A 21,787-nucleotide genomic window follows, 5' to 3' on the forward strand; every position below is an offset into this window, starting at 1 on the left:
AGGTGTAAGAAGATCAGGCAGACAAGGCAGTGTAATTCAATCGGAGGCTGCTGGTGGTGGTGGTGGTGGTGTTGACGGTGTTGATGGTGGTGCTGGTGACGTTGCTATGGGCAGAAAACAAAACTGATCGTGGATCAGCCGTTCCACCCTCTTTCACTCACTGTTCACAATCTTAACATAATTAAATGACTGCTGATAAGGTGTTTGGGGACTGTGGCTGATGGAACCCAGCACTTCTTACCCACGGAAAGCCTCGGCTCTGGGAGTTGTTCTTTTTTGGTGAGGGCACGTCCCACAAACTAAGGCATGGTACTGGTTGCCTGGTCTGGTGTTTTTGAGTGGGCAGTGCTCATCAGCTAAAAGGCCACTGTGTGATAAACTGGCCACCCACCGGGTAGCTGAACTCACATTTCACGCTGAACTACCTCATTTCTCAGCATGAAGCTGCTGCAAGCCATCATTAACGACACCCCGGAAAGGAGCTGATTAGAGTCATCACCCTTACACCACATACCAGCCACCATCGTGGGACTTCTGAGACTCACGAGGAAGAAAAAAATTTTTTTTTGCTTTCCCAGTGGCAGGCCGGAAGGTAGGTCACTCCATGGCTTCTGCCCCTCGCAGCCAGATGACCGGGGTCTGATGGATAGATAGGCGGCCCCCGTAGATCCTCAGCAGGGGTGGAGCAGGCACCAGGCGGTGGGGCATGAAGGAAATCCAATTTAGAACATTGCACCGCCAGCATCCTGAGGGACCCGACTCAGCCGAGAACCTGGATCGCTCCAGCTTCCTGGACCCCGGGAGGTTAATAACATGGGCGTCAGGGCCCCCATGCTCCACTGCAACCTAAAACTGTTCCCGCGATCAGAGGAGCAAGCAACCAGCCCACCGCACCTGCGTTTGTGCGCCCGCTCACGGTGTGTCGGATGTGCCACACTGCGTGCGCTATTTCTGTGTATGGCAAGAAAGACACCCGGTGGGAGACACGCACAACTGGTGATTCCCTTAAGAAAGAACCAGCCACAGACGGCGTTACAGGGTTGCTAGGTAGCATGGCAGCAGGTCCCCAAAGCCTGAGATGTGTTACAGACAGCGACGGTGATGGAACGCCTGCCTGTGGGACCTCTGGCAGGTAGCCTTTACACTGGACGTGAGATCCCCGGGAGTTTCCACCCATAGTCTCCACCTTAGCCACAGTCTACCCAAGACACACACAGAGCACGAAAAGAACAAAACACAGATCAATGAAAGAAAAAGCCACTCTCGTGAAACATCATCATCGCACTTCTATATTATGTGTTTGTGTTTACAATAACTGTGGATGTCTACTTGTTTATCAAACATGGCGATGTCGTGCCGGGTGACACACACAGCATTAGCAGTTTTGTTTAACACCTTCCTTTGTTCTTCTTTTCTGCAACGCTTGGCTGGTCTGTATTTATGGCCCACCAGGTGCTGGGTACCATAAATCAACCTCCCACAATAAGCCACCGAGCACAAGGTTGCACAAAGAAAGGAAAATGGAGTAGACCGTACCCGTTCGCACTGAATTATTCATCAAAACGAATTCTTATTTGTGCCACATACTTCACACGGTACCATCTGCAGTATGAATGGGCCAGTGAATAATCTAGAAAACATCGCCACGCAGACAAGGACTCCGGAGACACTGGTGAGAGGCGAGCATGCTGGGTAATTGGTCAGTGGTGGTGAGCGGACGGTCCACACGCAGTAAGACGAGAGGCAGAAGAGCTCAGTGGCTCGGTGGGCTCGCAGAGATGTCACGGGGCTACTCATAATCTGAGATGTTTGGCGGGAAATCGACGGTTGTCGATCCGGACACCCTGAGACAGCACATTCGATGGCGCAGCAGCAGCTGGGGCGGGGTGGGGTTGAGTGAGTCACAGATGGCACGGCTCCTGGACGTGACTGGCCTGTTGAAAACCGACTGCCGGATATCTCGGCACCAGCAAGCGTGTCAGGGGCCACTCTGTGTGTTCACTTGGCAGGCTTGTGTCACAGAACACCTAATTATGCACATCCCATCTTCACGGTGGCATACGGGAAAACAGCTCCACACTGGGAGAGCTTTGATCTGCTCCGATGCAGGATATTTGATAGGAAATGGGTTTGTATGGGACTTCGTACGCTCATTCGTTTCGCTGGCCGCTCCGCTATGAGTGACGTCCCAACGCTTCCGCGAGCAAACCTATCCAGATGATATATCAATCAACGCTGTTAGACTCCCAGTCAATTAAATGTTGGCACTTAACCACAGGAGATCGAATCTTTTCATGATTGGCTGTTTTTTCCCCCTTTCTGTTAATGCTTCGTCTGATGCGTCAGACATGCCAGGAGCTCTTGCTGCCAGGAGGCACCATCTGGGCAGGATGTATTTCGGAGCAGGCTACGACTCCATACACAGATAACCCCATTCACTTACTCTCATGCAAGCTCCATATCTACACAGCCTCTGTTAAACGTTTGACAGCGACGACCACTGTTGGACGCACCCACGTCCATCTTTGTGTTGTGCCGTTCGCGAGTATGAAGGTTGGCCTGCGAGAATGGAACCATTGTTTTTGTGCGCAACTGGTCATTTTGCGCTTGTACTAAAGATGGCCAGATGTGCTCTAGGGCTGCTCTCCTCAGACATTGTTTAGCAAAAGCAGACAAAACGTCAGTGGTGAGCCGGAGACCGCTGGGCAGTGTTCAGGATTCTGCATCCTGAAAACAATTCCTATTTTTGGAATTCTTCAACAACATCTCTGCCCAGAGAGATGCCATGTGCATCAGATGTAGATCTCCGGCGTGGTGCATGGAGAGCCTTCCTCAGGAGGATCGGATCCAGGTGAAAGCAGACGACAACAGATGGATGGTGTCTAGTCTTTAGTTCTGTCTGATCCATGTCAGATGGAGGTGATGAGGAATACTCTGATAGGGCCTCGTACGTTTCCTTTGTGAGATCTGATGTCTTGAGTTGATCTGATCCTCTTGCCCTTCGTGAATATGGATTTGGCAGTGAAAAATGATTCTTCTTCTCTCCGTTCACTGGCTGCTCACTAAAAACAAAACACTCCATTGAAACAATTTGTTTTAAAAATCATAATAATAATAATAATCCACCACTATAAAAGTCCACCAGTGTATGATTTCAAATCAATTTTACATCAGCACTGTGGTGTACATATAATATCTCTACACTCTTATTATTGTAGGAGGGGAAAGCAGAAGGGTTTTATTATATAGGAAAATATGAGCCGTCTCTAAACTAGACGTCTTGGCACGGAGGACTCGCGGAATTCCCGGAGACGTGTGACAACAGGAACAGGAGAGATAATGAGTTTAGTAGATACCTTGTGCAGACGTCACAAAAACGCACTCAAACCCAACATCCGAAATGAGCCGGCTAATGTTTACACGTGATTTATTAGGCGCTAACGACAGTCTGTAAAGTAGGAGTGTTCAGACTCATTCCAATGAACTGTATCAAACATATCTTACATCACCTGCCGGGTCTCGGCTTTAGGGCAACCGCAAGCAGACCCGCCCATCATGAATAATCCCGTGTTAACCCCGCCCATCATGAATAATCCAGTGTAATTCCCGCCCATCATGAATAATCCAGTGTAATCCCCGCCCACCGAGCGCTGTTGGCGAGCCGTCGACGTCCACTGCCTTCACACGGGTCCCGACCGACGCGAGGTGGTCGACGCGTGCCTTGCCAGCCCCCCTCTCCTCTAGCGCGCAGATCCGGCGGGTCCGCGTTATTAAACGTCTCCACACATCGCGTCCCAAACCTTCGGCTCCTCCACGTCTCAGGAATTACGTCTCGCGCTCGAGCAAGAGGGAGGAGGAGGAGCAGCAGAGCGAGCCGAGCGCTCGGCCGGGACGCCTCGCGCTTCCCAGCTGTTCCGGGAGTCTTGGACTCAGTGTAGCGCCGCGAGGGCGGTCCGTTCCCGACCGTGGGTCCGAACTCGTGGATAGGGCGCGCGAAGGTAGGTCTGTCCCGTCTTCTGGGCGGGGGACGTGTGGGATGCGCGCTGTTTTGAAGATATAAACATTGCAACAACGTTGTAAACAAACGGCGGCGGCGTCGCGCGTCCGATCTCGTTCTCCAGGTGCACGGAGTGCCGCTGCTCCATTGCATCGTTGGATGCAACGTACTGTTGCTTAATTTTGATGAAGAAACCATACCGCTGCCACACAGGCGTGTATCTCGTTTTATTTTTGCTGTTTCGCTCAAGAGTAAAACGACTCCGTTTGTTGGCACGGCAGGCTCTCACTAGCGTCAACTGTACCTGCACCTTGTACGCAAATCCTGATCGCAAGCTATTGTTATTAACACAGATATGCACGTTTTAACGTGCACCATTTTACTTGCTCACAGATGAACTGTCTATTGATACGATACGAAACATCCTCAAGATATGCTTGGAAACGTGAACAGACAGACGAGTTCTTGTGCTCCGAGTCTTATACGTTGTCGAATGACCTAGTTGACGTTAGGTTTACCGGACTGGACTGGCACGTTAATGCGACTGGTTACTGGTTAAGACGTGCAGGCGTCTCGCCGCTGTTGTGCAGCGCCTTTGATTTAAGCCTTTGCAGTTTCCATTGAAGTGCTGCACCGCGTCGTGGCGTGTCCTGCTCGCGACCTCAATGATCACCGCATAGTTTAACGGAACTACTACGGAACCGAAAACATCGCGCTCGGAAGTGTTACGAATGACTAATGATCTATTAGATAATTAGATTGGTTCCACACAGAGATCTGGGTTCTAGTTTTCCGATGTAGCTCAAAGCCCCGGCTTGGCCTTCAGCCCCTCAGAATAGTGCCTTAAGACCCCCAGAATAACCTTAACGCTTTTTGGGTCTCCATCAGTAAAGCGATACTCGAGCTTTCGTTTCAAGGTTGCACGTGTGAGTCTAATGTTGTTGTTTACGTGCTATACTCTTTCACAGCCCTTCTTTGTCTATCTAAAGCAGCAGTGTTTTGGGAAGGTTTAGTAGTTTTCATATATTTATCTATTTACAGCGAAACGTGCGCTTATGTCGGAGAGGCTGCCGGTACAGTGAATGAAGTCTTGCCCTAATCATGAGCACGTTTCATTCTTCTGCAGCGGCTCAGGCTCCGTAAGTGTCGTAACCGTGTCCGCAGTGGGTCTAGTCCCGGCTCGGCTCAGATGCGGACTAACCCCAGACTAAATATCAGCTGGTTCTCACTTAAGAACAGTGAGGTAGAGCAGGGTCCTCTTAACTGCTGTAATAAATACAGCGCAGACTGCCATGGAGGTGACGAGGGGGACCAGACATGGGGCTGGGGAGGCTTGATTGCAGCACTTGAGAGAAAATCGCTTCAGCTGTGTGTGTGTGCGTGTGAGAGAGAGAGAGACAGAGAGAGAGAGAGACACACACACACACACACACACACACACAGACAGACACATCAACATGAGTGATTTGTTCTTGTGTGGGGGTGTCGGCTGAGGAAATTACCTAATCATAATTTAGCACATTAAATTGACTCAGTGCCTCTGTTAGATGGTGTGTGTTTGTGCGGGGGTGGGGTTGGGGCTGGATGGGGTGGGGTGGGGTGGCAGCTATCCTCTTAGGATGAATAGCCCTGAGGGTGTTTAGCTAAACACCAGTAAAACAGGAGGACATCTGCTCATAGAGTGGAGAACAGGACATGTTTTCAACAGGCATGTTTACTTCAGCAGGGCATTTAAAACCCTGAGGTGAGTGAAGTTTAACTTGAGAAGAAGGTCAGCGTGAGGTCTGAGGAGCTTCTGACATGGTTGACGTGACTTGAATATATCTTCGCGGAACGTTTGCGTTCAGGCTTGAACCTGGAGCCGGTGTGTGCACGGAAAACCAAAGCGGCACGTTCATGTGTGTCTCGAATCCTCCCGTCTTAATCTCCCCCGAGTCCAGGGACAGGTGTGCGGGGTGTCACGTGACTCCTTTCTGAGATGTAACAATGGCAGCTTTTTCACTCCTAACAAAAGGTGTCGATTACGCTTGGGGTCATGCTGAAGGCTGGCGCACGCGGCACGTGGCTGGCAGCCGTTGAGCGCCGAGGCAAAGCGTTGGAGATTCTGCGTGAACGTACAGGGCCTGTGCGCTCATGCGGCTTTCCCCACTGCTGTTCTCCAGACGGCGCGTGTTACGTCAGAACCGACACAAGCCGGGTCTGTTCCGTGGTCGCCTTCGTCCGTTTCTTCGTCGTATTGTTACTGTCTCCAGAAAAAATAGTTTTTGCCGTATTATCCGTAAGCAGCAGCAAACCCTACACGTTCGCGTCCTGTCTGATGTTTCATATGCTACAAAGAATTAAGCAATGTTATGACATCACACATGTAAAAGTAACACCTCTGGTTACTGTAGCTAGCCACCCAATGGCAGGGGTCACTAGTGATGAAACAAGTAGAATCAAGGAGAATATTGTAATATTAATGATCCAGAAATTCCCAGAGTTGCATGAGCTCAAGCTCAAGAGACCCATGACAGTACTCTGCGGTACTGATCGCGGATAGCTTCCCAGCGACCTTTGCTGAAGCCCACTTCCGCACCCTCTCCAGGAGACGCTGCTCCCTGCGCCCTCGCAGCCTGTGAGGATTCCCGCGCCCGCGCCACGGACGATTTCTAGCGTTACGTCAGGGGCTGCCAGGCTCCGTGTGAAACCTAAGACCGTTGGTTTTGATAATCTGACTCTTTCTGTTGTTCTAAAGGATCCAGCGTGTAGCACCTTTATCCAGCAGTTATTGGTGTCAGGGACCGTGGGGAGGGATGCGGGGGTGTTGCCAGGGGAACGAGCCACCACCTAAGCAAGCATGCCAGGTGTTGATCTTTAGCGCGAGTGGTTCTATGAAGCAGCTTTTGCTCCCCGTGGGGGCGAGCCACCTCGCTCTCTCCTCGCTTTTACTGTTTGCCTGCATTCTCTAAGCGTACAGCGGCTGTCCGCCACAGCCCTGGCGAGCCGCTGTTGCGGGTCAGAAGCCCCCGAGCTTGGCTACAACAGAGTATGTACCCGACAAGGCATGTGTGTATGGCCCGGCCGAGCTGGGTTTATGCCTCCCGGTTACGGACTGCGGCAGCTCTGCTTTGTTCAGATTAGGCCTTCGCGGTATATTGTTTGTTAATCATTGTAGCAATATCGGCTTTTGCAATATTGATATGGCCGAGGGGTGCAATATTAGCCCCCTTACAAATCACCAACTTTTTTATTGTGTGCTGTGAGCAGCCTGGCCTCTCAGATAAGCTTTCCGTGGGTGTGTCGCCCAGCCATGGCATTCACGTGATCCAAGATTTATCTTACGTGCAATATATTTTGTCTGCATTTTGCAGCCATGGGGCTTCATCGGTTAAATCAGGTAGAGTGTTACAGCCGTCCTCCCTGCTGGGGAGGAAAAATCATTTGAGCAGTGATGGTTGAATACTTTTCGCTGTCATGTATTCAGAAGTTGAGACCGTATTGCTAGATTTCTGTCACAAAACTCGCTTGTGGAGTTTTGTGCCAGGTGTGCATGTGTAGTAATCTGAAACTGGAGGAAACAGGTCTTCGTGTGTGTGTGTGTGTGTGTGTGTGTGTGTGTGTGCGCGCGCGAGGTTTTTATGGCTATTGTTAGCTAACGCTAGCCCCTGGAGGCGATGGGGCTAGAGGGCATTTGAGCTGATAATGACACGCCACATACAGTGTGTCCAAGAGCTTCAGGTCGGGGGTTAGCTACACACATGCTCGCCAGACCCTGGTGACTTTAACCCTTTGAGAAACAAGGCTTTTTTTAGAATAGTCTAGAATAGCATCATGAATTCTAGAATAGTCCTCGAGCTCTTGATATGGTTCTAGAATTGGGCAGAGCATCTTGGCCTGAGCACACTGGTGTGTTGGTGCACCTCAGCAGTTTCTGAATTTACTGACAGTGATGGTTGGAAGAAAGCATCATTCTGCTTGCCCTTTTCCTGCACAATGTTTCTATTTGTTCAGTTGCTTCACATGGATATCTTTACTTACAATTACCGAAACATCACTGGGCAGCCTTTGTTACCACACTTTAAGCCCCTGAAAGTAGTGAGTGAAAGGGAGAAGTGGATGTATTCCATCGGACGGCTCGTCTGTGGCGATCCAGCTGAGGGGTTTCGTTATCAAGCAGTGTTACTCATCAAGGCCGTTGTGTGATTGGCAAGAGCTTTGTCTCAGGGTGGCAGGTCGTCACGCAGCCTCGCAAATCCCACGCGGGTCTGACGAGTGAGCCGATTACCGTCGGATGTGCCGATCACTTTTAATCGGCTAAGACTCCCCCCCACCCCCACCCCGCCCCGATGAAAATGAAGGAAAACATCGTAAAGGGAGGCCGGCCCCAGGTGCGTGTCGTCTTTCAGGGGTCCTAGTGGCTGCAGTGTCTCGTGCTGAGGCGTTATTTTGGGGGGTTATTTGTGGCGTTTTTTGCCCCGCCGATGCTGCTGGCACAGATGGCTCATCTAGGGTCAGGCTCCCTGCAGTTGTTCCGGAAAGCTCCGGATAGGAGAACATGATCCCTGGACCCGCACATACCTGAGAGCACAGGTGGGCCCCAGCTAAAGCCAGACCTTATCCTCCCATCGCTGGGGGAATGCGCGGGTCAACCCCCTCTCTACATACACACACCCCTATTTCACAGGCCTACCAGTGTCTGCATGGCATGGAAGAGACCAAAGTGTGTGTGTGGGGGGGGGGGGGGATGATGAGAGGGGCTTTTGTTTTTCTCTTTTTCCCCTTTTTTCTGGTACATTCCTGTGGGCCATATTTAATTACTTGACAGTGGCACGCAGCCCTGCCTAATAACAGTCTGTAATGACAGGGCTGATAACTGGCGTCTGTGTGACCAGTGGCTGGACTAAGAGGCAAAAAGCTGATCTCAGATCAGTGTTTGCCCTGTCAGCTCAATGGGACCTTAAATGTGGAGGGAGCATGGGGTGTAGTTAAGATGACGAGCTGTAGGACGTATCCTGCCCATACCCTGCAGAATTCCTGCGCCGAAGGCTCCCAGTGAGCCAAGTTCCAGAAATCCCAGTATTAATAATGAAATTTATTAACAATAAAGACTCCAGAAAGGTGTGTGGACTCAACCTGTTGCTCTCTTGCGGTTTTGTGGTTTCACACACTGCCTGTTGCAAGAAGACCCAGAGGTTCCCCGCGTGAGCCGCCGTGTTCCTCGCGTGAGCCTCTGAGTGCGGTCCCCAGGGTTCCCAGTCAGCTAGCGCACAGTTTTTGGTACCGTTTCAGCTCACAACACAGTCATTCCATAGAACAGAGCAGAACGAAAATAAACTAACATAAAACACAAGGACGTGTTTGCCTGGCCGGGGATCCTGGACTGGAGGGGAAGAATGGCGTGAAATTGCTGATGGTGAATGATGCTACAAAACTGTAAGAATCCTTCCAGCTGGAATATTGCTTTGAACATGAAAGAACAATAGCAGCTTGGGCTATTGTGTGTCCTACCCCACTGTACATCACAGTGTAACACAGGACATCTGTGGCAAGTTAGCGAACTATGGCCAAGCTCGTCCGTAATGTCTGCTCCGCTGCTCCGAGTATACGCTCCAGTATCCCGTTAGTCCTCCTTAGAGCCGTTACGAGGAAGCAGTCTCTCCTGTCCTTTCCTTCCTGTTATCCAGGAGAGGTGACCAGATGAGCGCCACTCTCCTGGCCACGCCTCCTCATTTGCATGCTGTATTTGCCTAATGGATCTGACTTGTAAATGTAAGCGGTCGGTTAGTGATGTGAGATGTAGGCTGCAGTGTTCATGCCAGACTCCAGCACCTGGCCGCCTCGGTCACGCTGTCTCTGATTGGTGCTTTTGGAAGGATTTACAGTCAGTTACTACGGTTAAAAGGGAACAGAACAAAGAGAAAGAGCTACGCGACCATGGCCGGCGGTTACATGCTTACATGATGATAAGAACCATGTCATTGGCAGCAACTAGCAGGCATAAAGGAAACAGGATTCTTATTGCACCACTAATGCATGTTATTGCCCTCTTTCTCCTGTGCTCAGGGCATTTGGTGGGGGGGGGTTAGGCATGTGGTCTATTCTACACACTGCACACAGATTGGGTCTACCACAACCAGTTTGTCTGCTTGGGTTATTCAAGGTGATATTTTCCCCAAGGCTACCAGTCACTTTTATACGCGCGCGCACGCACGGGCATGTTTCGCGCGCGTGTGTGTGCGGCTGAGTTACTCTCTGTTGCAGTGCTCCAAGCTTTCTCGTGCCAGCTCAAATGGAGAATGCTACCAGGACATTTGGATTCAATCTGATGGCTCTTAAATCTCTATCTCTTGGTCTTTTCTCTCTCTCTCTCTCTCTCTCGCTCGCTCGCACACACACACACACACACACACACACACACACACACTCACTAGTCCGCAGCCGTTATGCAGAGTTCAGAGTGTTTCTTGCACTGTTTGCTGCTGGTATTGCGCCAGCAGCAGGTGAGATGTTCAGCTGGACGTCTCGTGGCATGTCCCTCCATCCTTCTGTCCTTGTGTGTGAGGGCGGGGGTCAGAGAGGAGTCGTGGCACGGACCAGCCTGCCTTACTTCCCCATGTTTCAGCTTGTTTACCACCGGTAACATGACATGATGGCGTCGTCCGTCTACAGTACGACTTCTATAGGTGCGACTAATGATATGTAATATTGCTGCGCATGTTACCACAATCCTGACAGACCAGGGGCTCACTTTCACGCCGAAATTGCTAACTAATCACATTTTACTGATTTGTTTCTCTTATTAGCTTGTCAACTGAAATATTCTCCAGTTCACCTAAATTGCGTGAGACGACGGGGAACCAAAGCTTGATGACATCTTGCAAATCCAAGTGCATTTCATAACAGGTCAGCATTGGACAGTTGATGTAAGTTCTGCTAGTGTGTGTGTGGAGGGTTAACTGAGTCATCAGACCGGACTGACTTCAGCTAGGGGAGCAGCGACCTTCATGGGCCATTTGACTTCTGTGTTTACACCAACACACAGGCTTCAGAGTACCAGCAGCAGACTGCAGGCTTTTCTCTCTCTCTTTCTCTCTCTCTCGCTCTCTCTCACATTCACTCGTCCTCTCTTTCATTGTTGGGCTATTGTCCGGCAACTCCTGACCCCACTGACCTCAGGACATGTTAGCTGTGCTGGGGTGTGGTTGAGCGTGTTAAACATGGAGAGAATGTTGGGGGTGTGGCAGCCTGGAGCCAATCGAGCAGGACTTTTGCTGGTTCTACCTGATTTCTGCCTGATGGCTTCATTATGTGTGTGTGTGTGTGTGTGTGTGTGTGTGTGTGTGTGTGCACGCGTGCATTTCTCTGTTTAATTACTGAGTGTTTTCTGTCATGTGGCTATTTATTCCCAGGATTCTTTATTTATTAGCTCTAATTTACCAACTGCTGTGTCCAGGGACGGGTTGCTGACAGCAACGTCTCTTCACGTCGGAGTCACTCAGGTCAGCTGTTTAGCTGTCATAACCTTTGCGAAACAACCTAAATAAATCCCGCACTTCCGTAATTATTCCGGCGCGTCTCCCTCATTCCGATGGAGTAACACTTTCAGGTAGAGTCCCGTATCCATGCCCTCCAGTCCTCTCCGCATGTCCGTGTACGGAACAATCCGCGCACGGGACTTCCTTTGCATTTTTTAAATACCTTTTTGAAACCTGACTTACACGGCATGTCTGTGTTCACCATCCATTTTAGAAGAAGCGTAGCTAAATCCACCAAGGACAGAAAAGGACCCCCCTCTTAAAACAGAAAAAGAGTGAGGAAACACAGTTCCCTTCTAAACCTCGTGAAGACGCCAGCAGGCATGATGGGAATTCCTTATTCCTGAGCAGACAGCAGAGGAATCTCTCTCTTAGTGTCTCCCATCTGGTTCCTGTGTAGAGTGGCTGACCCTCAGAGCGGTGGGATCCTCAAACAGACCATGGCCCCTGCCGTGTGAGGGGCCCTCGGATGTCTGATTTACAGCCTCTTTGCTGGAGCCTCAGCTGGGAAGAGACAGCATAGCCTGGTGTTCGTCTTCTCTGACAGGGCTGCTCGCGCTAATGTAAGACAGCGGATGCTAACGAGCGCTGTGGACTCAGCGCTGACTGCCGTGCACCGCGTCGGCGTCCGAAATGCTTTCGGCTACAGCAGGCTAACGCTGAGTTATAACTGAGTGGTGACGTGGTAACGCTAGACAGGCGGCACCGACGTTGCGACCTGTGGTGGCGTGCGAATCCACACACTCGCTGGCCTCGGCCTTGGCCGTGGGCACTGCGGTGTGGCTGGACACGCCCCCACCGCCTGCCGTCGTGCGCTGGCCGCGCTCCTCCCGGCTCGTCCGGGACGGCCTTAATGAGGAGAGCCCCACGCTGGGCCTCCGCCGGCGGAATCCTCTTCCGGCGGCCGCCGACGCTGCCGACGCTCCGAGAGCCGGCTTCCCTTCCGCATCCCAGCGTTCTGGTTGTGTCTCAAACAACGAACAGACAGTAATGAGTCGTTAAAGTCCTGAGTTGGCACAGGGCTCTTAACCCCAGGATAATTAAACTGTGAGTCAGTGAACAGCTAGTGGGAGAACCGTGTGTTTTTGGGGAGGAGGAAACAGTACAGAAAGTTTACAGAGAAACAGGACAGAGGTTTCAGACAGAGGTCTTTCATCCACTGTGCAAGCGCTTCATATTAAACAAACACACACACACACACACCCAGATGTATTTGTATATGTGTATATGTATGCCTAATCCCACGCGGCCTTATCCCAGCCCCTTCGCCTCGCCGGACGGGTGAGCGATGAGGTCATGCGGCATGCGTGCCAGAGCTGCAGCACCGATGACATCACTGAAGCAGAACTGGGCATGCCAAGCTGAGCACATTTCCCTGCAGTTTCCTTGGTGATCGGATCGCACGCATAAGTACACAGCGCGTGAGGAAACACGGAAACTGTTCCTTCTTTTTGTTTAGTTTGCCAAGACGTGACTGTAATGTTATTGCGAGATCAAAGTAACAGACACGTCACATCAAGTCACGGGAGCACGCGGCATTCAGAGAGCCGGTGTGGGGTGTAGCGGGGTGCAGTGGGGCAGCACGAGGGTTTGTTTCAGGAGGGAGTCCCTGTCTGGTTACTACTGCTTAAGAGGAGGAAGAGTTGAGTGGAGAATATTTACAGAGGGAGGAGATGAGAGAGAAGGAGAGTGCGTGTGTGTGTGTGTGTGTGTTAGTGGAGTTGTGGATATTTCCAGAGGGAAGTTACTGTAGTCGGGGATATTTCTCAGGGGCTGACAGGAGAGAGTAACAGGGAAGTGTGTTAGAGAGAGCTGGGGGTCAGAGGGCGTGAGGATGCGCGGGTGGGGTGATACCCGGGCGTTGTGACGATGTGGAGAAAGACTGCAGGAGATGGCAAGAGCTAAAGCTTCAAGTCGCCGTGGCAACCTCCTTGTGATGACTGTTCCTGTTCGTGATCATCTGTTGGGTTGAGATGGCGAGACTGCTCTGGACCTCCTGGGTCGTAATCAGCATTGATCTTTCCCAGGGAAGCGACTCGACAGCGACTCGGCCAGGGTCGCCGGGGCGTTCTCACGGACACAGAACTCCACACAGCCCTGCAAGGTTGTGGTGTGGAAGGGGAAGCCTCTTATCCCTGCTCCTTGGTCTCCTCCCAACCCCCCAGAGTCTACTGGGCTCACGCTCTCTAACAGGCTCTGGGCCGAGCACGTGCGCCGAGACCACAGGTTCGCTCGCGCTCTGCGTCTGGTCAGGGACCCCACGGCGGCGACGTCCAGCCACACTCCTCACTCCCTTTAACGAGCGTGACGAGACCAGCGCCCCGAGCAGTCCGGAAGCGAACAGCACCGGGACATCTGGTCCAGCGCGCCAATCATGGACGGTTGCTCGTCCTCTCCTGCGCTAGCTGAGCTGGCGCTGCACAATGGAGTTCATTCACATTTTAGAATTACTGGTTTGTCATGTCGTTCTTCTTGTTGTGCAACAATCGCTCCAACAAATAGCCTTTGTTAGCGAGGAGGATCGTGCACGCTGGCTGTTCGGTTCATCCGTCGGGCTCTTTGGTTCGTGTAATCTTGCCTGGTGCGTGGCTGTGTTGACGTTTGGACACACTTCTGATGTGTGTGCAGTGCTCCCCTGTGTGTGAGCGAGGGCTTGTGTGTGTATGCGTGCGCGAGTGCGTTGTGTGTGCGAGCGAGTGCGTGTGTGTGAGATTGTATGATAAGATCATACCAGTCCACTTGCTCCACTTGATAAGTCATTATGTTGTTGCAGGCTAACAGCTTCCTGGAATCTGTTTTAAACAACCCCCTCTCCTGCTCTCCCCCTCCCCCACACCGTCTCCTCCTCTCCCCCTCCCCCACAACGTCTCCGCCTTCTCCTCCTCCTCTCGGTCTCTGGTGCATCCCCAACATTTACTGAGAGAGACAGTTGTGCTGGTTTAATAGCTGCACCAGTGCTGTGTGCTTACACACACACACACACACACACACACACACACAGAGAGAGAGACAGGAACAAAGAAATGGAGAAAAGTGTGAGTACAGAGAGCGTCGGTGCGGGAGAACGACTGCGAGAGAGAGGAAGTGAATTCTGAAGCGCATGTGGGAGTGAGGAGTGTGGCCCAGTCCTGCCATCCTGCTCGGCGTCCCGCTGCTGTGTACGCACTGCTGCCCGCGGGATCCCGCGCCGCTGAGCTCTTCTGCACATCTGCTCTCCAGAGCGTCAGCCCTCCGTCTGGACCTGTCCTGAGGTCCCATCTCGGCATTCTGCCAGACCCCTGTCCCTGGTGGCGCCGTGGTGTGGTCGTTGCGGCGTGATGGAGAGGGTCCCGAGCGCCCCCTGCCCACCCCTGCCCCTGCACTGCCCCTGAGTGGGTCATGATCGGAAAAACGCCGCCGCCGTAGCTGAGTTCTCATTGTGGAAAAGCAGAGTGAAGGGCACAGGGAAAAGGATAGAGAAGAGGGAGGGAGGGAGGGAGAGAGAGAGAGAGAGAGAGAGAGAGAGAGAGAGAGAGAGACTTAGAGAGACTTAGGCAATGAACAAGGACTCTCTTGTAAACAGCCACTTCCATATTTTCAGGCACATTGTTCTCATAAAACTGTGTGTGTATGTTTGTATGTCTATGTATATATGTGTATGTTTTTGTGTGTGTGTGTGTGTGTATGTATATGTGTAAGGATGGATGGGTGTGTGTGTGTGTGTGTGTCTGTGTATGGATGGATGGGTGTGTGTGTGTGTGTGTGTATGTATGTATGTTGATGTGTCTGTGTATATGTGTATGTATGTATGTATGCATGTATGTGGATGTGTCTGTGTATATGTGTATGTATATGTGTGTGTGTGTGTGTCTTTGTGTGAATGTTTGTGTATATGTATGAATGGATGGATGTGTCTATGTGTATATGTGTGTGTATGTATATATGTATATGTGTATGTATGTGTGTATGTATGTGTATGTATATGTATCTATATTTATGTGTGTGTGGATGTGTGTATGTGTATATGTGTATGTAGGTATGTCTATGTGTGTATATGTATATGTATGTGTGTGTGGATGTGTATATGTGTATGTAGGTATGTCTATGTGTATGTATATGTATATGTATGTGTGTGTGGATGTGTATATGTGTATGTAGGTATGTCTATGTGTATGTATATGTATATGTATGTGTGTGTGGATGTGTATATGTGTATGTAGGTATGTCTATGTGTATGTATATGTATGTGTGTGTGGATGTGTATATGTGTATGTAGGTATGTCTATGTATATGTAGGGATGTGTGAATGTGTATATGTGTATGTATGTATGTCTATGTGTATATGTGTATGTATGTATGTATATTGGTATCCACCAACATAAACAACATGTGGAGAGGCTCGACAGAGTCCAGCAGTTAGGCCCCTCCCCTTTCCCTCAGGGGGACAGTTCATCATGTGACACCCATGAGCCGCAGCTGCACTGCAGAATGTGACGGTCAGTTCACCTACACAGAACAGACCAGCGTGGATCATGTGTGCAGCAGACCTAAGTCATAACCGTCATGCTCGTAGGGTTACAGGACCAGGAAGCTTGGACGGGGCATAACGTTTTGCTTTCATCGTCTGTTCCACTCTGGCTCTTCTGTATGTTCCATCCTTGGTGGTGTTTTCCATTGGCATTACGGTGTGGTGGAGGAGAGTCGCACCATTACTGGTAGCCGAAGTGAAGGTGGAATTAAATCTCTGTTCTAAGACTGCTAAAAAATACCATCATCACCAGTCTGAATCGTTGGTATCCTTGTAAAGGAGAAGCTTCTGGATTCTTTTTGTTGACATGTTATGATGATGACACAGGAGTAAACAGGCTAAGGTGGAACACTGACACAAGCCTCCCGATGACCTTAATGAGTCATAGGTCAGTACGTACTGAATAATTAGTGCGCAAAGACACACAGGTATTCCGTAGAGGTGGAGGAGCGTGGTCTGAGCTTCCCGGGACACGGCTGCAGCCGGACCTGTTTCCAAGCATCCTTTATTCCTCCTCCTCTTCCTCCTCTTCCTCCTCCTCCTGCGTGCTCTTCGCCCGCCCCGCCGCGGTGGCCGACCTTCGTCCTTGCTAGGGCACAGAGCTGTCTACTGTTTCAGCACGTGCCCGTGACTGAAAATACCCTCCGGCCCTCCGGCCCAGCGTCCGGCGCTCCGCAGGAGAGCGAGGGGGTCTGTGTGAGGGGTGTGGAAGGTGGGGGGGGGAGGGAGAGAGGGAGAGAGGGAGGAGCTGAGGGAGGAAGGAGCAGGTTTGGGTTGTGAGTGCCTTTGCAGTCCACTGCCATCCTCCCATTCTGCAGTCTGCTCCTTCGTCATCACTAGTCGGGCTGCAGACTGAACTTTCACTACCTTGCTGAAACACGCCAGTACCATCAATCAAGCCTAACAGCTTTATATTCACCTGTGACTGTGATGAGTTCCTGGATATATAACGTACTAAAACGTCCAAACTCAGCCCAAACCCAGCGCGGAGCAGTTACAGAAGCAAGCCCCCTGTCATCTTAACGATACGTGTGATTGGCTCTTAGCTGTGCCATTTTCTCCTCACCATCCTGTGCTAAACGCGCTGCGCTGACGCAGCACTGCAGAGGCTGATTACAGAGGAGAACGTCAGAGGTGCTACACCAGCTAACACTACATCAGACGGAGCAGGACAGCTACTAAAGTAGCGGGACCCGCTTTGCTTTTCCTTATGGTTGCATTTTACTCACATCCTTTTGTTTTATTGTCAGAGGAAGTCGAGAGCTAAAAACAGAAGATATTGTCATACGTATTTTGTGTTACACTGCTGGTGGTGTTAAGTTTTTTATACGTGGCATCATTGCTGGTACCGAAACATTTCAGATGCCGCTCAGGTCTCCACGGGAAAAAAAAGCTTCATCCCGTTGAGCTTCACCAAGGACGCCATTTGCTGTCGGGGCTTGTTTAGACAGGCGTTCCTCCCAGTATACGAGGCAGCCATGGTCATGACACTGGTCACCTCGCCACTGGGTCAGTGCCATCCCTGCGCTGAAGGTTACACTCCCTGTCAGACGGCCGACACGCCCATCCACGGCTCCTCTGCTTCCTTGCCCTCCTTTCGTGCAAGGCGAAGGCAGTTTGGTTCCTCTTGGCTTGCCGTAGCGTCGTGGCCGTTCTGAGCTGTGCGTCTGACCCAAAGGGGGTCTTTGAATTTTGGGCTTACACTATTCACAAATGTTCACAGCAGAAATCCCGCTGAGTATATGAAGTCCATGTGAAGCCAGACACTCACTGCTGGAGGGAGTTCATGGTTTGTGTTGTTTATTTGCTTACACACACTCCCTGGGATTTCATAAGTGTCATTTATTACACATGCAAAAGGACAGTAGCCCCAGTTAGGAGAGGATGAATGACTTAATAATTTGTATTATACATGTGGAGTGTACTGATCAATCTCAGACAATAAATAAACCATAAATCACACTGAAAAAAAAAGTTAGTTATAACGTTTGTGTTTTAGAAATATTTATTGCAGTTAATAATAATAATAATAATAATAATAATAATAATAATAACAGTGATGCGTCATGAATCATAAGCCTTGTGAACCAATGCTCATTGGTATTAATCTCTTTTGTTTGTACATGTTATTAGCATCAAGTCACTGTGACCAAAACTCATTCAGAGTCAGAGTTCATACGTCAGGCTATGTCGGTGGGTAATTGATATGCAAATGAGTTCTTAATTGAGCTCTAGAAAAGCACGTCTCGTGTTTTCCACTCCAGTAAACTGCTCAGACACTGGGGCACTCTTGTAAGATACACTCAGCAGCTGAGCTGCCGCCATCGTAGGGTCATTACTGGTCATGTCAGCTAGACGGGCGTCGCAGTGGCTCAGCTGTTTGGAAACAAGGGTATCCAGCCATGCGTTCATGACTCTCCATTGTGGCAAGCGGTTACTGGTTTCATCTGCCTTTTTAAGAGAAACTTTCACAAGTTGAACGAAATTGATAACTTGGAAACCCTGCCTACCATGTGCCAGCAAGTGCGCGTGGAGAGAGTTTTGCTTCGTTGGCTGATCTGACTTGACCCAATGCTTGAACCGGGACTGACCTTTCCCAACAGATGCCGACTACAGCTCGCGCGGTCACATCCCACAGGTTATTCACGGCTTGCTTGGTCACGTTTTTGGGCGAATGTTTACCTTATGACTCATATCCTCATTGCAAAAGTTATCTAAACAATTACTCGGCATCTCCACTGACTCATTGCCCTGTAGCGGAGAACATCAATAGGTGAGGGGACAGTGGAGTGCACTTTCAGCGGCTTTGGTACCGTAATGAGCAGCAGTGACATGATGCCTGGATTCACGCGGCCGGGTCGCTGTCTGCTCCCTGTGCGGGCCACTGCGGGCACAGGCTGCTATTTTGACTCCCTGCCGTCCACATGCCGGTAGTGACAAAACCATACAAGTTTAGTCGGATTCCTGTATGCCGAGCTTGTCCTCGCGTACCTGGGAGGGGAGCACGTCTCAGGTTCTCCCAGGCAAACACAATAGCAGCAGTAGCTTTGGTTTTGGTGATGAGGCAAGAACGGTTTGGAAAACATGGCTTAGACGACCAAATAAATCATAGTGTTTCCTGCCAAGGATCTCACCCCAGGCAGCCCCCAAGAAATAATGGCTGGATGAAGCATTTATTATTACCTCCATGTGCCACTGCTTCTCCTGTTTCTCTGTTTGGATCTTTGTGGTTGTACAGAAGATCCAAGATTTCCAACACACAATAACGCTTTTTTTCTTATTTTAATTGACCATTTTTTACTTTGTGACCAGGTAATTCTAGTAGCCAACGTGCACAGACCGCGTTTGGAATGATGAACTCGTGTTCTGTGTCCATGTACTCTTCGCAATGGCGTTTCCAGATGCGCCAAACCATTCCTCATCATAATGGGATTCACTGGACGCGCGTAACGGGATTTGTTTCAGCCGACGTGGATTACCAAAGCACGCCGCTTGATCTCAGTGGCGTTATGTGCGGTGCACAGTTACCCCTTCTCTCATTCCCATACACGCTCACGTTGCCTGTTGCTTCCATTAGCTTCTCTCGAAGGGTTGAAACGAAGGCGTTGATTTCAGGTTATTTCGGGCCTTGGGTTTTAAGCATTTACAGTGTGCTAGTTTCAGTAAGATGCATTACTTTGACTAGTGTTACCTTCCTTTAACTTCAGATTTATATCAAGTAAATCTGTATAGTAAAATAGTGTTTTAAAAAAATCCTGCGTTTTTTGTTTTTCTTTTGTTTCTGTTTTTTTTTGCAAAGAAGAATGAAAATATAAAAATCGTCAATCTATTCAGCCCCGCAGAAAAAATGACTTGTATCCCCAAAACTGAGCTGGTACCGTGGATCGGAATTAGGACAGGAATTAGGCTGTGTAACGGGGTTAAAGGTGGCTGCAGCGGACCGTTTTCCTCCGACGATCTTTCCAGGCGTGAGCTTTGCTGCGCTTCTGCTCCACCTTCCCTCTGACCTCTCTGCTTCTACAGATCAACGCGCTGCAGCCTTCTTCCACCCCTCCCCTCCCCCGGTCACGCCCGGAAGAGCCGACCCTGGGGTCGAGTGTGGACGCAGGCGGCCCGGACCCCTCCGCGCCTTCGTTAACGTCAGCCTTTAACCTCCTGCGGCACACGGGGAGCGGGCGAAGCGGCGCGCGGCCCCGCACCGCCGCGCACAGGCAGGCGTGAAATTTCAACACTCCGGTCAGGTGGTGCAGCATTGGCAGAAGTGTTGTAGCCGATATAATGAAGGAGGGGATTTGGGAAGAGGCAGGGGTGGGACTGGGTTAGGGGAGGCTAATTTTAGTGCCGTTGGCATCTCTGTTCCAAGTCCTTTATCTCATTGTCTTAGCTAATTTCCTACACATTCCAGATCCACAGCCAGCAAATTCGTGTCGTGCTGGTGCTTTTTTTTTTACACGTACCCCGTGGCATTCCTTTCATGATTCTCCGGAAAGAGGGTCATTCATTCCGTTGCCTTTTTTTCCCCACAATAAGTGGAACCCTCAAATGACCTCTGCTTTCCTTCCGATGTGAACACGGTTTACGGGTCACGATGTAAAGAGCTTTCTCTTCTCCGGTCTCTTAACAGCAGCTACTTCATTCCAATCATCTCGCCAGCAGCACCACTTGACAGAGATTTGAGCTTCGGGGGCTGGATAGTTTTTAATACGGAAGTAAATACTCGAGGAACCATCTTTTCTAATAGTTACTGAGCACAGGAAAACAAATAACACCTTCAGAACGTTTTTTTGGCTACTGTTTAGTTCAGCCCGTACATCCATCCCTTCTCAAGTGGTCAGTCCCCAAGAAGAGGATGATAAGAGCATAAAATGTCAAGTGCTCAGAATGATAAGTCAGTAGTACTTAAATGTCAGTACTAAAGTTGTAGTGGTTTTTTTTACCATGCCACGTTCAACCTTCACTTCCAAGAACAAAATGGTCAGAGTAAGAAATGGCTTTTTTAAATTTGAGCACTGTGACAGTTTCCATGTGCCGCAAGGGGGTATGAGGGATCGGAGTTTCACTCTCGGGCTGGCCCCTCCCGTCGTCGGGATGTTTTCTTTGTTAACAGTAATTAAGTTTGCTTCCTGCCTCCTGTTCTCGCTTGTTCTGTTGCCAAGACGGCGAGCATGTTCTGTGTGCTTTGTGTTATTGTACGAATTGGCAGTCTAGGATGACGGTGCTCTCCTGACAGTGTAATGATGGTCTTTCTCGAGGGCATAAAATGCACTTCAAGCCACAAACAAAATTTTGCCAACCCCCTAGAGATGGCACGGTGGTTTGCAATTGCTTATGTAGTTGTTTCTTCATCATGGATAATCCCTTCGGAAGAGCAAGCGTGGATGTGATGGAACCCAGGAGTTCTGCTTGACACCGGAAATTCTGCTTATGATGCTTTCTGTCTGTTTTTAATTTACAGATTAACAATTGCAATTATTAGTCATGTGCATGACCTGGGAACTGGGGAAATTGGGTGCAGAACTAAAGAACTGGGAAATGACTGGTTGAACTTGCCTCTTCCAGATATTGTGGCCATTCAGGGTCTCCACGATGGACGCTTCATCTTGGAGTCCCCCTAGGCTCAATCCTTGGTCCACTCCAGAATCCCAATAATCTTGGGGAGAGATAACGGCGTTTCACTTTCTCCTTGACAATCTTTGGCCTGTTTTCATTGTGTGGCATTGACAAAGCTGGCCCAGTCTGGCCTGCTGACTCGGCGTTGACCTCACC

The 21,787-nt window shown here is 50.1% G+C and overlaps 1 protein-coding gene across 1 annotated transcript in view; it reads left to right on the top strand.

Annotated features, from left to right (window-relative positions):
- Positions 1-3,414: 3,414 nt before the first annotated feature.
- tanc2a (tetratricopeptide repeat, ankyrin repeat and coiled-coil containing 2a) overlaps positions 3,415-21,787 on the top strand; it is a 99,312-nt gene continuing 80,939 nt past the window's right edge. Inside the window, exon 1 of the mRNA XM_027021821.2 lies at positions 3,415-3,998. The gene's annotated coding sequence lies outside the window, so the exon portion shown is untranslated. The remainder of the gene's footprint in view (positions 3,999-21,787) is intronic.

The sequence above is a fragment of the Electrophorus electricus genome, chromosome 4 (assembly GCF_013358815.1).
Source record: "Electrophorus electricus isolate fEleEle1 chromosome 4, fEleEle1.pri, whole genome shotgun sequence".
Taxonomy (NCBI): Eukaryota; Metazoa; Chordata; class Actinopteri; order Gymnotiformes; family Gymnotidae; genus Electrophorus; species Electrophorus electricus.